The following is a 10,724-nucleotide window of genomic DNA, read 5'->3' as shown; positions in this document are numbered from 1 at the left end:
GGCACTTAGGGAGGCACGCAAGGAGAAAGTCTACAAATATGACAAGAGTGAATGTCTTGAGAGGCGTTTTTGGTGTAAACTCCATGAAGACATATATTCCTCAGTGGTGATGCGCAAGTCTCGGGCTCCCATTGTCCCATGCAAGTACGTGGATTGGAAATATTATGAAGATATGAAGGATCCATTCTTTAATGAGGCTATGGATAAGTGCAAAGAGATGGGTCTTTATGACATCATGGGCTTTCGCTATGATTGGAATGAGGAGATCCTAGGTCAATTTCACTCTTTCTTGTACGATGATGAAAAGGAGATTGCTTTCTATTGGACCACCGAGGGAGTCAAATATGGAGTAGATTACATGACCTTCTCTAGGATACTTAGACTTGGCACTAAGGATGAGAAAAGAGATCATATTCATGTTGAGGAACAACTCAAGCCATATCAAGTACCTACCTTGTTCTTCAATCCTATTTGCGCTCAGGAAGGAAAAGTAAAATATCTCCTACCGGTATACTATGCAATGAATCAATTCTTTAGAGCCACCATTGATGCAAAGGATGGTGATTCCGTGGCACTTAGATACTATGCAGTAAACCTTCTAGCCCGTGCTTTGCCTAGTGGAAAACATTTTTGCATCATGGACTTCATTTGGAATGAGCTAAGAAGGACTATGATTGAGGCCAAGAAGTCACTTCCTGCTGCACCGTATATCATATACATGATTGAGAGGGTGACAAAGGTCACATTTCCAAAGACGATCAAGCATGAACCTCTTCACCTCCGTGCCCGCTCTGGTGACGCACCACCTCTTCCTCTATCTCATGCCAGTGCAACAAGAAACCCAAGATATGATCCTGCTCCATCTTCTTTGGGTGTCTCTTCATCGTCTCGTCACCATCACCATGACTCTTTTTGTGAAGAGGGCCCTACGTAGCTTGTTCGGAATGTGTAGGAACATTGCACAAGATGTTCATGAGAACACAAGGTCGTTCAATGAGATTCGGGGTCACATGGGGCTTCCTTTGGATACGCACCGCGAGCTCCCGGCCTTCGATGATCCATTTGCAGAGTGGGATGCCGCCGATGAGGCTGCTGTTGCTGCGGCTCATGCTCCACTTCCTCGTGCTCGTCGCCAAGCCCGTTCTCCTCGTCGCTGTGCTTCTATTTCCTCTCGCCGTGCTCCTCCAAGTGGCCAAGAGATCTTTGATGAGGAAGAGGAGACCGAGGAAGATGCGCCCCTCGACTACCGCGAGCACCCTGATTCAGCTGAAGATGAGGACACCTCCGAGGACGTCGCCCAAGATGAAGATGATGAGTAGATGGACTTCGTGCTCCTTTTCATTTCCTTTTTGGCACTTGATGACAAAGGGGGAGTGAAGGTGTCATTTATGTACTCATTTGGTCTTGTATTGAACTTATTTCCATTTCGTTTCGAACTCCTTTGATCTTTGTAAGGACTATGTGGTGTGAGAACATTTGTAATGTGTGCTACTATGTGCTTAGATGCCATATTTGTCTCTGTTCTAAGGAATTTGTGCTAGTGTGAGAATTCTTTCTCTGACTTGGTGACTGTTTTTCTGTGTTCTGGTTCAGAAGGGCCGGATACTCCGAGCTACAGGCCGGATTCTCCGGATTACCTGACCGGAGTCTCCGGGCTCCTACCCGGAGTCTCCGGGTCTCGCTGGCAGACACACTTTTTATTGAGTGGATAACATGTCATATGCATCACTCATGTTTTTGCACGCACCTGTTCACCCCACTATTAAACATATAAGAGTTTTTGTGGTTCTCTTGATATATGCTAATTGTTGACATGTTAAGTCAAAATTGAAATTCAAAGTTCCTGGCATACATTAAGGGGGAGCTCTTATATGCTAGATGTTTATTGTTTTATGTTAATCAAATGAGCTACATGTGGGTTGTCATCAATCACCAAAAAAGGGGAGATTGAAAGTGATCTAGGCCCCTAAGTTTGTTTTGGTGAATAATGACAAAACACATGTATATTTAATTGTGTAATTGAGCATGTGTGCAGGTGATGAATATGTATAGGTGAATCAAATGATGACGTATGGCCCCGAAAAAGGAAATGAAAAGGCGGTGTTTAAGTGTACTCATGATATTAGATTTTATATTTGAATTTTGAGTATAGGGACGCCGTACTATCAAGAGGGACTTGATTCAAGGGTTTCGATTTAAATCTTGTGCTCAAGATAACCTAGACAAACACCTGTGAGCCACAAAATACACTCAAAAGAGCAAAACATGAGCTTTCATCCTGCCTAACCCGGATACTCCGGGTATAGGGCCGGATACTCCGGACCCCGTTGCCCGGAGTGTCCGGGTGCTGTTCTCGGGCTGAAAAAATTAGGGTTGCCCGGAGTCTCCTGGCATATACCCGGAGTCTCCGGGTAACTGTTCGCCCAACAGTTATTTTTGGGTCAAGGGGTATAAATACTCCCTCCCCTCCTCCAGTTCACCTCTCTCTTGCCATTCCTTCGAGCTGAACTCCTCCTAAAGCCAAAAGAGAGCTCCCTCACTCCCCTCTCTTCATTCTTGAGTGATTCCTTTGAGGGATTTGAGTGAGAAGCAAGCAAGACCAAGGATTCGTGCTAGTGAGCCTCATTCCCACCTCTTGAGCACTTGGTTTTGGTCAAGCCCGCGGATTCAAGTTTGTTACTCTTGGAGCCTTGTGCTCGTAGATGGCTAGACGTGCTTGTGACTGCTCAATCAAGGTTGTGAGCTGTACAAGAAGTTTGTAAGCTTCATTCCTCGCTAAGGAATCCATAGTAAGTGACCTTGGGCTTGAGAGGTGATCTCGCCCTTGGGAGAGGAGCATAGGGGTTCTTGAGCACCGTCTCTCGAATCCTTCCTCAACGGAGATGTAGCACCTTCGGGTGTGAACTTCGGGAAACAAATCCTTGTCTCTTTCGTGTTAATTTACTTGATTTCATTGCTATTTGCTTGTGAGACTTCTTTTCTAGGGTTTGAGCTCGATCTACTCACTCACGAGTTTCTAGTGAGTTTTGTTTGTTGGATATCAACCTTAAGGAACCCCTGGTACTCGTACTTTAGCTCGATCTACTTTTCATATATAGATTCTTGTAGTTTCTTTTCAGTTTGTTCATACCCGGAGACTCTGGTTATAGCTCCGGATACTCCGGACCACAAAACCCGGAGTATCCGGGCTTATACCCGGAGTATCCGGGCTGAGTCTGCGTCTGACAGTTTTTAAGTGTCTTTGAGGTGCAGATTGCCTATTCACCCCCCTCTAGGCATCTTAAGGTCCTTTCAATATTAACATATGTTTTTAACATAGGGAATCATGTTCACTATCACCTCACAAAATTTGAGCTTAAATGTCAATATGTATAGACTGAAATAAAAAATATTATTAGGGATAGATTGGATGACTAATTTGAATTGTTAGAGGAGTGAATTGGTGGGGGTCTAAAATGGACTTCTTCCAACTAATTTTAAAAATAGGACTGTTGGAAAAATAGGACTATGAAGAGGCTCATTTTAAAAATTTCAAAGCAACAATGCATGGCATCCACTAGTTTCATATTGCTAGTTTGAGTTGATACAAACCAATTTAAATAGAAGAGTTCTCTCATGTGGTTGAATACATGACAAGAGAAAATTAGGGCTAGTTTAGAAAATGCGTGAGTTATTAGATGTAAATAAGGTCAGTCATGGAGACATGAAAATACCCACTAACTCCTCTATTGTGCTGTGATATTGAGCTGTTGAATCTTGATGACTTTTGTCCTTGGCATGCACCTAGGAGGAGGGTGAGCGATATCTCCGAGCCATGGCCTGGCTCGCACCGTCCGCCCAGGCCCGTGCCGGCCAGGTCTGCCGAATGCAGCACTCTTCTGTTTGGTTGATGTCTGCGCGCAGCCAGGCCAAGAAGAAACGATGATTGGTTGCTCGCATATGCTAGAGCCGATCCGCTTTTTCTCTCTGCACGCTCGCTCATGCGCGCTCGCAGCGCACTGCATGAGCCTGGCCCATGGGATACGCTCGATTCTAGCGTTCCTCTAGAGCTTGGCCCCGGGGCGCTCCTTCCATGTTCAGAGCCTGGCCTTGCAGCTACGCCAACCAAACAAAGGTCTCTTCTCGTATGCAGAGGGCCTGGCTGAGGGAAGGTGTGGGCAACCAATCAGGCCCAAGATTTTTGGACAGCGCAACTGAGCGATCGCTCTCGACGCTGATCAACTATGTTCTACGTTGCTTCAACTATATGATTTGCACTGTATCGTGTCTCCACAAGGACGGAACACTGATCTTTAGATGTCATACACCCTTTACATGAGTTTAATTTGGCCCTCTTTAGTCTATGTACTATTAGATGTTAAATGTAGCATTGTTTTATATATTTTGCTTCAAATTAAAGTATGATAGTTTTAATGCATTCTTCCAACAAAGTTGCGCACGTATCGATCGGCCATCTTGAATAGTTGAAGCCGTTCCGTATGCGTGGTGCTGGAACGAACCTACATACTCGACTGATACCTACTATAAACGCATGGCGGGGCACCCAGTGCAAGTGACCTCTGCAGCCGTGTCACTCGTTCCTATCCACCGAGGCATTGCAAGCAAACACTGTCCAAGCTAGGCTCCAATGCAAGCGTTACTGCAAGTTGCAGGAGCGAGATCAACTTAAAAACAAGAGTGACAGATGACGTACATACGCCAGTAACAAAGTAGCGGTCTCGATCGTCGTAGATGTACAAGCCTATGAGCTAATCCTATCCTTTCAGACCCTCCATGGGGACGGCGCACGGGGCAGACGAGGGGAAAATGTAGGGGGTCGGATAAGAGGTTGCGAGCTGATGTGGTAAGTGTCTATCCCTTATTTGAGTGAAATATTACTTCTTCTCACTCAATTTTTTTTGGACCACTGGATTAAAATCCAAGGGTTCTCCTTCATCTTCTACCTCCAGCTTCTCCCCTTCCACGCCGCCCAGCCCTGCCGCCACCCCACGGTGCAGCCCTAGCGCGCCCGCGCTGGCCGCCGCGCAGGCCCCTCCCGCCGCCTCCCGCCGCCGTTGCCCCCGCCCGACCCCGCCCAACCGTCGTCCTCTGCCGCCCGGGCCGGCGGCGCCACCGCCGCCGGCCTCGCCGCCCCCGCGCCCACCACCACCGCCGGGCCGGCCTGCCACCGCCGGCCCTCCTTCTAAGGCCGATGGTGAAATCCGGAACCCTAACCCGAACCCTAACCTCGCCGGAATTGCTCGCCGGAGTTGGAGAAAAAGGTGTAGATGAGGAAGAAAAAAATTCGAGTGAGGAGAGCCTATAAATCACTCGAGTGAAATTTAGCTTTCCCCGGTAATTAACTCCGGTTTCAGCCAGAGCCCAGGCTCTTGAGTCTTGATGGATTGGTGCCGTTGGCTAGCTGTCCGTTCTGGCGTAGTATTTCGATGCGATCCGGAGCTGCCTTTCCAGATCGAACACCACTCCGCTTGCCCGCCCGTCGGCACTCCCGGGTTGGCGCCTGCTTGCGCGACGGCGTCCCGCAAGGCCGCGTGCCAGCCTTGTCCACGCCACGCGACGTGTCATGTATGTAGCACCTTGTCCCCGTGGGTGTGGTGGGCCCAAGCCTGTTTCCATCGCGAGTTGCGACCTTGAGCCTGTTCGGCTGGTAAAATAAATAATGCTCGACTGGTAGATTGAATAGTATTGTGTGAGAGGAAATAAGTCGTAATAAACCAAGCCTAGACCAGCCGAACAGGCTCCTTGTGTTGCGCACCTGTTTATGCCCGACTGCGACGATCCACATTTGTCCTCCCGGCTCGCCGTGTCATGCGTCCCCACGCCGGCGCTCCCTGCCGGCTTGCCGTCCGTGCCTGCACTTGCGGGTCGCCTGGTCGGTCTGTCCTGAACTCGCCTGCATGTTGGACGAGCATAACGTCGGCCCTGTTTAGTTCGCTTTTGTTGTTATTTGACAATTAATGTCGAATCATCCACTTAAAAGATTCATCTCGTAATTTACCGTTAAATTGTATAATTAGTTATTTTTTCAACTATATTTAATACTTCATGCATGTATTTGAAGATTCGATGTGACTGTAGGAAAATTTTTAGGAACTAAACTGGGTCGTATTTGGTTGGATTCGGCTTGGGGGCTTGATTCTGGCGAATCACTTCGAATGGGATCTTTCAGAGGAAAGCCGAAGTGCCGAACCAATTCGGACAGAGACAGACACCAGCGGACCCAGAAACCAGAGGCTTGCACTGAAAACTGCCGGGATGAAACAAAGGGCCTGTTGAGCACTAGTGGATTTCTGTTGGGCCAGTGACTGGGCTGGGCCGTAACATTTGATCTTTCTGGCCTTAACAACCATTTCTGCTGGGCTACATGTACTACTGCGCAAGATTGTGGACAGATTACCTGTACAGAAAGTGTACAGAGACGGATTTTTTTTTTGTCTGCTAGCTCAAGTATGGCCACCACCAAGAGAGCGAACGCGATTGGACCTTCTCCACGGTTTGTTAGCCCCAACGGGCCCAACCCCAACCCCAAACAAACAAAAATAACGTCGCCATCGCGCATTGAAGCCAGAAGGGCCGGGGGCGCGACTGCACGGACCCGAGCCATGTGACCGCCGGACCCCTCCGAGCTAGCGTGGTCCGCGGGGCGCGTCCGCACCACCCGGCCACCCGGCACTAGTACTCCGTACCCCCACACCAACCCGCGCGCGCGGCCCCGACCTGCTGGCGCTGCTGCTCCCGTCGGCCGTCGCCAAGCAGTCAAGCACCCGCGCGGGCCTCGCCGCCGAGCGGCCAGCGCTCTCCGTCGGCCCACACGTAGCCGGGTGGTCCTGGTCCCGGACGCCCCGTGCCCGGCGCGCGTCTCGTGTGCCCGGTGTGCCCTGGCCGGCGGGGTGCCTCCCGATTCGAGGCTGGGCGTGGGCGTGGGCGTGGGCGTGGCGTGTCCGTGCGCGCGCGTGAGGTGAGGCTCGTCAACGCGCTCTTGATGCTGATCCTGCAAAGCGCCGGCCTGTCGCTCTCGTTTGTCCCTGTTGATTGGGTTTTAAGCTAAGGAAGCACGAGGAGGCGAGGGGATTATTACGATGATGGACCCTTCAAAAACAAAAAGATCACGATGCACAGGCCGTCGCGTCATTGCTGCACTGGCATGGCATCGCGCCATCGCGTCTGTATGGTTAACGGTCCCGGCCGGCCGGGGAGATCTTGTACCGTTGCGCCCGGACAGGGAGGCGTACGTACCGAGATCGGCAGCCAGTGTTCCTGTGACAGATACTGTAATGCATGCATGGCATTGGGACGGGCTCTGGGTTTTGGTCTGCACTCTGCAGGCTGCATACTGATAGAAGTCGTAAGTTAAATAGATCGAAGGAAACAGACGTATATGTACCGGTAGTATGCCGTATGCGCAAGGGTCCATTTCGGCAAAGCTGGAAACCTAGAACACGTGCTGCAAATTACATACCACCCCACCATCCTGCCAACACACACAGCCCCGTCTATGCATGAATTGGTCCAGAGGCTAGATTCCAAAGTCCCCACTAGAAGACGAGAAATTCATGATATGCATGACTTTTTTTTTGGTAAGATTCCATTTCACCAGATGCTGCACGGAATTTTTTTGTTTCATTGCTAGCAGAATGAGCTAGACGTTCCTGCTACTAATAACTATTTATTTTCTCTGACCGAGAACTAGTTGGAGAGTTGTCAACTGTATATTATCATTGCTAGAAAAAGGTCACTCTGGGTGCAAGCATCATCGCAAAAATGCTCACGCGTTGACAAGTAGTAATCCATGGAAAAAGATAGGTTTTACCACCTATCATCATACAAGCATCAGAGCGACGGCGACGGCGACGCTGATGCTGACGGAGGAAGTACATCAGTGCACATGCAAGTGTACACAAGCCGAGATAGCATGCACAAATTATTCCTGCATCCTGCAAGGCCCAATCTGTCGCCCCAGCGCAACGCTAAGGGTCAAAGGAGTCAGGGGCTCTCGGCGTTGCTTGCCCACGCACCGCACCTGCCGCGTCCGTACGTGCACCCATCAGCCGGTGCCCGGTGGCCCGGGCTAAGCTAGATCGGTGTGCTCCATCTCCGTCCAAGCACGAATGCCAGCGCATCGCGTCGCCGCCCGTGCCTGTTCGCTCCAACCGATCCATCGTCCGCGCCCGTACGGCGTCCTGCAACGGCCCAATCGATGCGCGGCGGTCGTTCGACCATTGCTCTTGCCACGCACGATCCGTATTGCCTGGCCATTTTTTCCCCTCCCGCTGAGGCGCGGAGCGATCAGTCGGAATGTAACAGGCCCGGTCATGATCGTTGGGCACTACCAAAGAATCGCTATTTTATCCCTTTTATCCCGGTTTTCCACCCGGGATTGTCATCCAGGACAAATGTAGGTATTCTTTTGTCCTGCCAGCGATTCAACCGGGACAAATCCCATTTTCCACAAATAAAAAAAATCGGATCCCCAGCTCCCGCTTTCGCGTTTGCAAGCTGGTTCTCCAAATCCAAATATTTATCCAAAACTGCAATATCAAAATCAAGATCTAATTCATAACACAATCTCAAAATCAAGATCTAATTCATAACACATCACACATCAGTACTTCATACAACACACGAGTAAGAAAACACAAGATCTAAAACTGATTGATTCACATCACAAAGATCCACAAACGAACAAAATCAACAACAAAGCATGCGTTCGTCGCCGTCCTTGCGCTTGTCCCCGCCCGCCTGCGCTTGGCCACGCGCTGCGGTGGCGGCTCGCTGGGCCCCTGCCCACGCCGGTCTGGGCGGCGGCAGCGACTGACCGCGCCGGTCTGGGCCCTTGCCCGTGCCGGTCTGGGCAGCGGCGGCAGCTGCCCGCACGGGCCTGGCGTCGCGCGGCGGTTCGTCGTCCCGCACGCGCGGTGGCCCGCGCCGGGGAGGGACGGATCGAAGGGAGCTCAGGGTGGGAGGGGAGAAAACTTCACTGGGAGGAGATGTCGAGGGAGAGAAGAAAGAGATAGAGCTGAGAGAGAAGCAGTGCGGTGAAAATAAATAAAAGGTTGTCGGCGTGTGAAAGGCCTTTTGTTCCGGTTGGACACTCCAACCGGGATTAAATGTATCCTTTAGTCCTGATTGAAGCCACCAACCGGGACAAAAGTTCCGCGCAGCCTTTTGTCCCGGTTGGAGGCACCAACCGGGACAAAAGTCCTTTTGTCCCGGTTGGTGCCTCCAATCGGGACAAAAGGCCCCTGTCCCCCGCTGGCCCGGCTAGCCGTTGGACCCGGGACAAAAGCCAACTTTTGTCCCGGGCCCAAAGACAGCTGGGACAAATAAGCTGAAACAAAGGACTATTCTGTAGTAGTGGGGGCAAGTTGTATACCTGCGTGGCTGTGGCTGTGACTGTTGCAGGGCAGCTCGATCGGCCAAGAGTGTTGCTGAAGCAAGTCGTGAAGTCTTGCAGGGGGCGGAAACAAAATCATGGAAGCAACCACCACTGGGACAGTGGGCGACTTCACGATCACGACTTAGCTCTAGCTCTGTGTGTGTGTGTGTGTGTGTCCAAGCGTGATGTGAAGGTTGCAGTCCTGCTTTTAGCTAGACAGAAACACTGTTGCTGGATCGATCCACCCGTCAGATAGATCTGACGTTACTCTTGCTACATGCCGATGGGTAATGTGACCACGGTCCCTATTTTTCATTTTTCGTTTAAAAAAGGTGTGACCACTGCTCTCTAATAATAGACATATTTGCTTTTATTAAAAAAACTAGCTTATGTAATTTGGTTGTTGTTTTCCTCTCTCACGAGTCTGGTACAATCCAAACAATGTACTAGATCAAAACTTATATACGGTCGTCTGTCGGGCTTGACCCCTGTAGAAACTACTGGAGAGTAGTATGCCGACAACGTTAGTGGTGCACCAATAATGCACGAATCATTTGGTCAAGTGATCGTATCGAAGAAGTACACCGGCCTCCCCCGACACGACAGCAGCACGGTTGAACGAGCAGCGTCGCCAGAGTAGTCCTGTCTGTATGTACTCATCCGCTGCCTGTCAGACAATCAATGAAGCTATGTTACTCCTGTGTAAGTAGGATCGTCGCCCGTCGCCGATCCTGCGGTCCACGTACTGTGACTGACGATGTACCGTGTAGACCGTTCCGTTTGCCGTCCTTGGGTACTCTTCTTCCCCGAAACAGAACGTTTGGGAAACGCATCACTGCATCAGGATTTGGCAGCTGATCCTTGTACCTTATAGCGCTCGATCCCTGCCGACCGTCCCAGTACGTCGCCGGGGGTCCTCGGTCCCAGCGCGTGCGATCGAGCCCGGCCGCGTCGCCGTCAGGACCATGGCACGGGCGTGCCGGGCCGGGCAGCGGGCGCGGCGTTCACAGGGACACGGTACACGAGCCGTAACAGTACGCGGCGGGCGGCCCCCCCAATCATGGCACGGGCGCCGGAGGCCGTGCAAGCAATCCACTATTCCCGTCGCGCGTCGTGCGATGGATCGATCGGAGGCCGGGGCCGCGCCGCGGGAATGCATGGATCGATCGGCGGATCCCGCCCGCAATAACTCGCGTGCTTGCGGGTCACGGCTGGACAGCGCGGCAGGACGGAGCACGCAGGCCGCGGCAGGATCATATCCAGGCTAGTTGCTGCTGAATCAGTGGATCGTCCGGACCCGTCCGCGTCGCTCCTCCCCAGAGCTAGCTAGCCATCGAGCGGCTGGCCT

This window comes from Panicum virgatum, chromosome 5N, assembly GCF_016808335.1.
Source record: "Panicum virgatum strain AP13 chromosome 5N, P.virgatum_v5, whole genome shotgun sequence".
Classification (NCBI taxonomy): domain Eukaryota; kingdom Viridiplantae; phylum Streptophyta; class Magnoliopsida; order Poales; family Poaceae; genus Panicum; species Panicum virgatum.
This window is presented reverse-complemented; position numbering follows the sequence as displayed.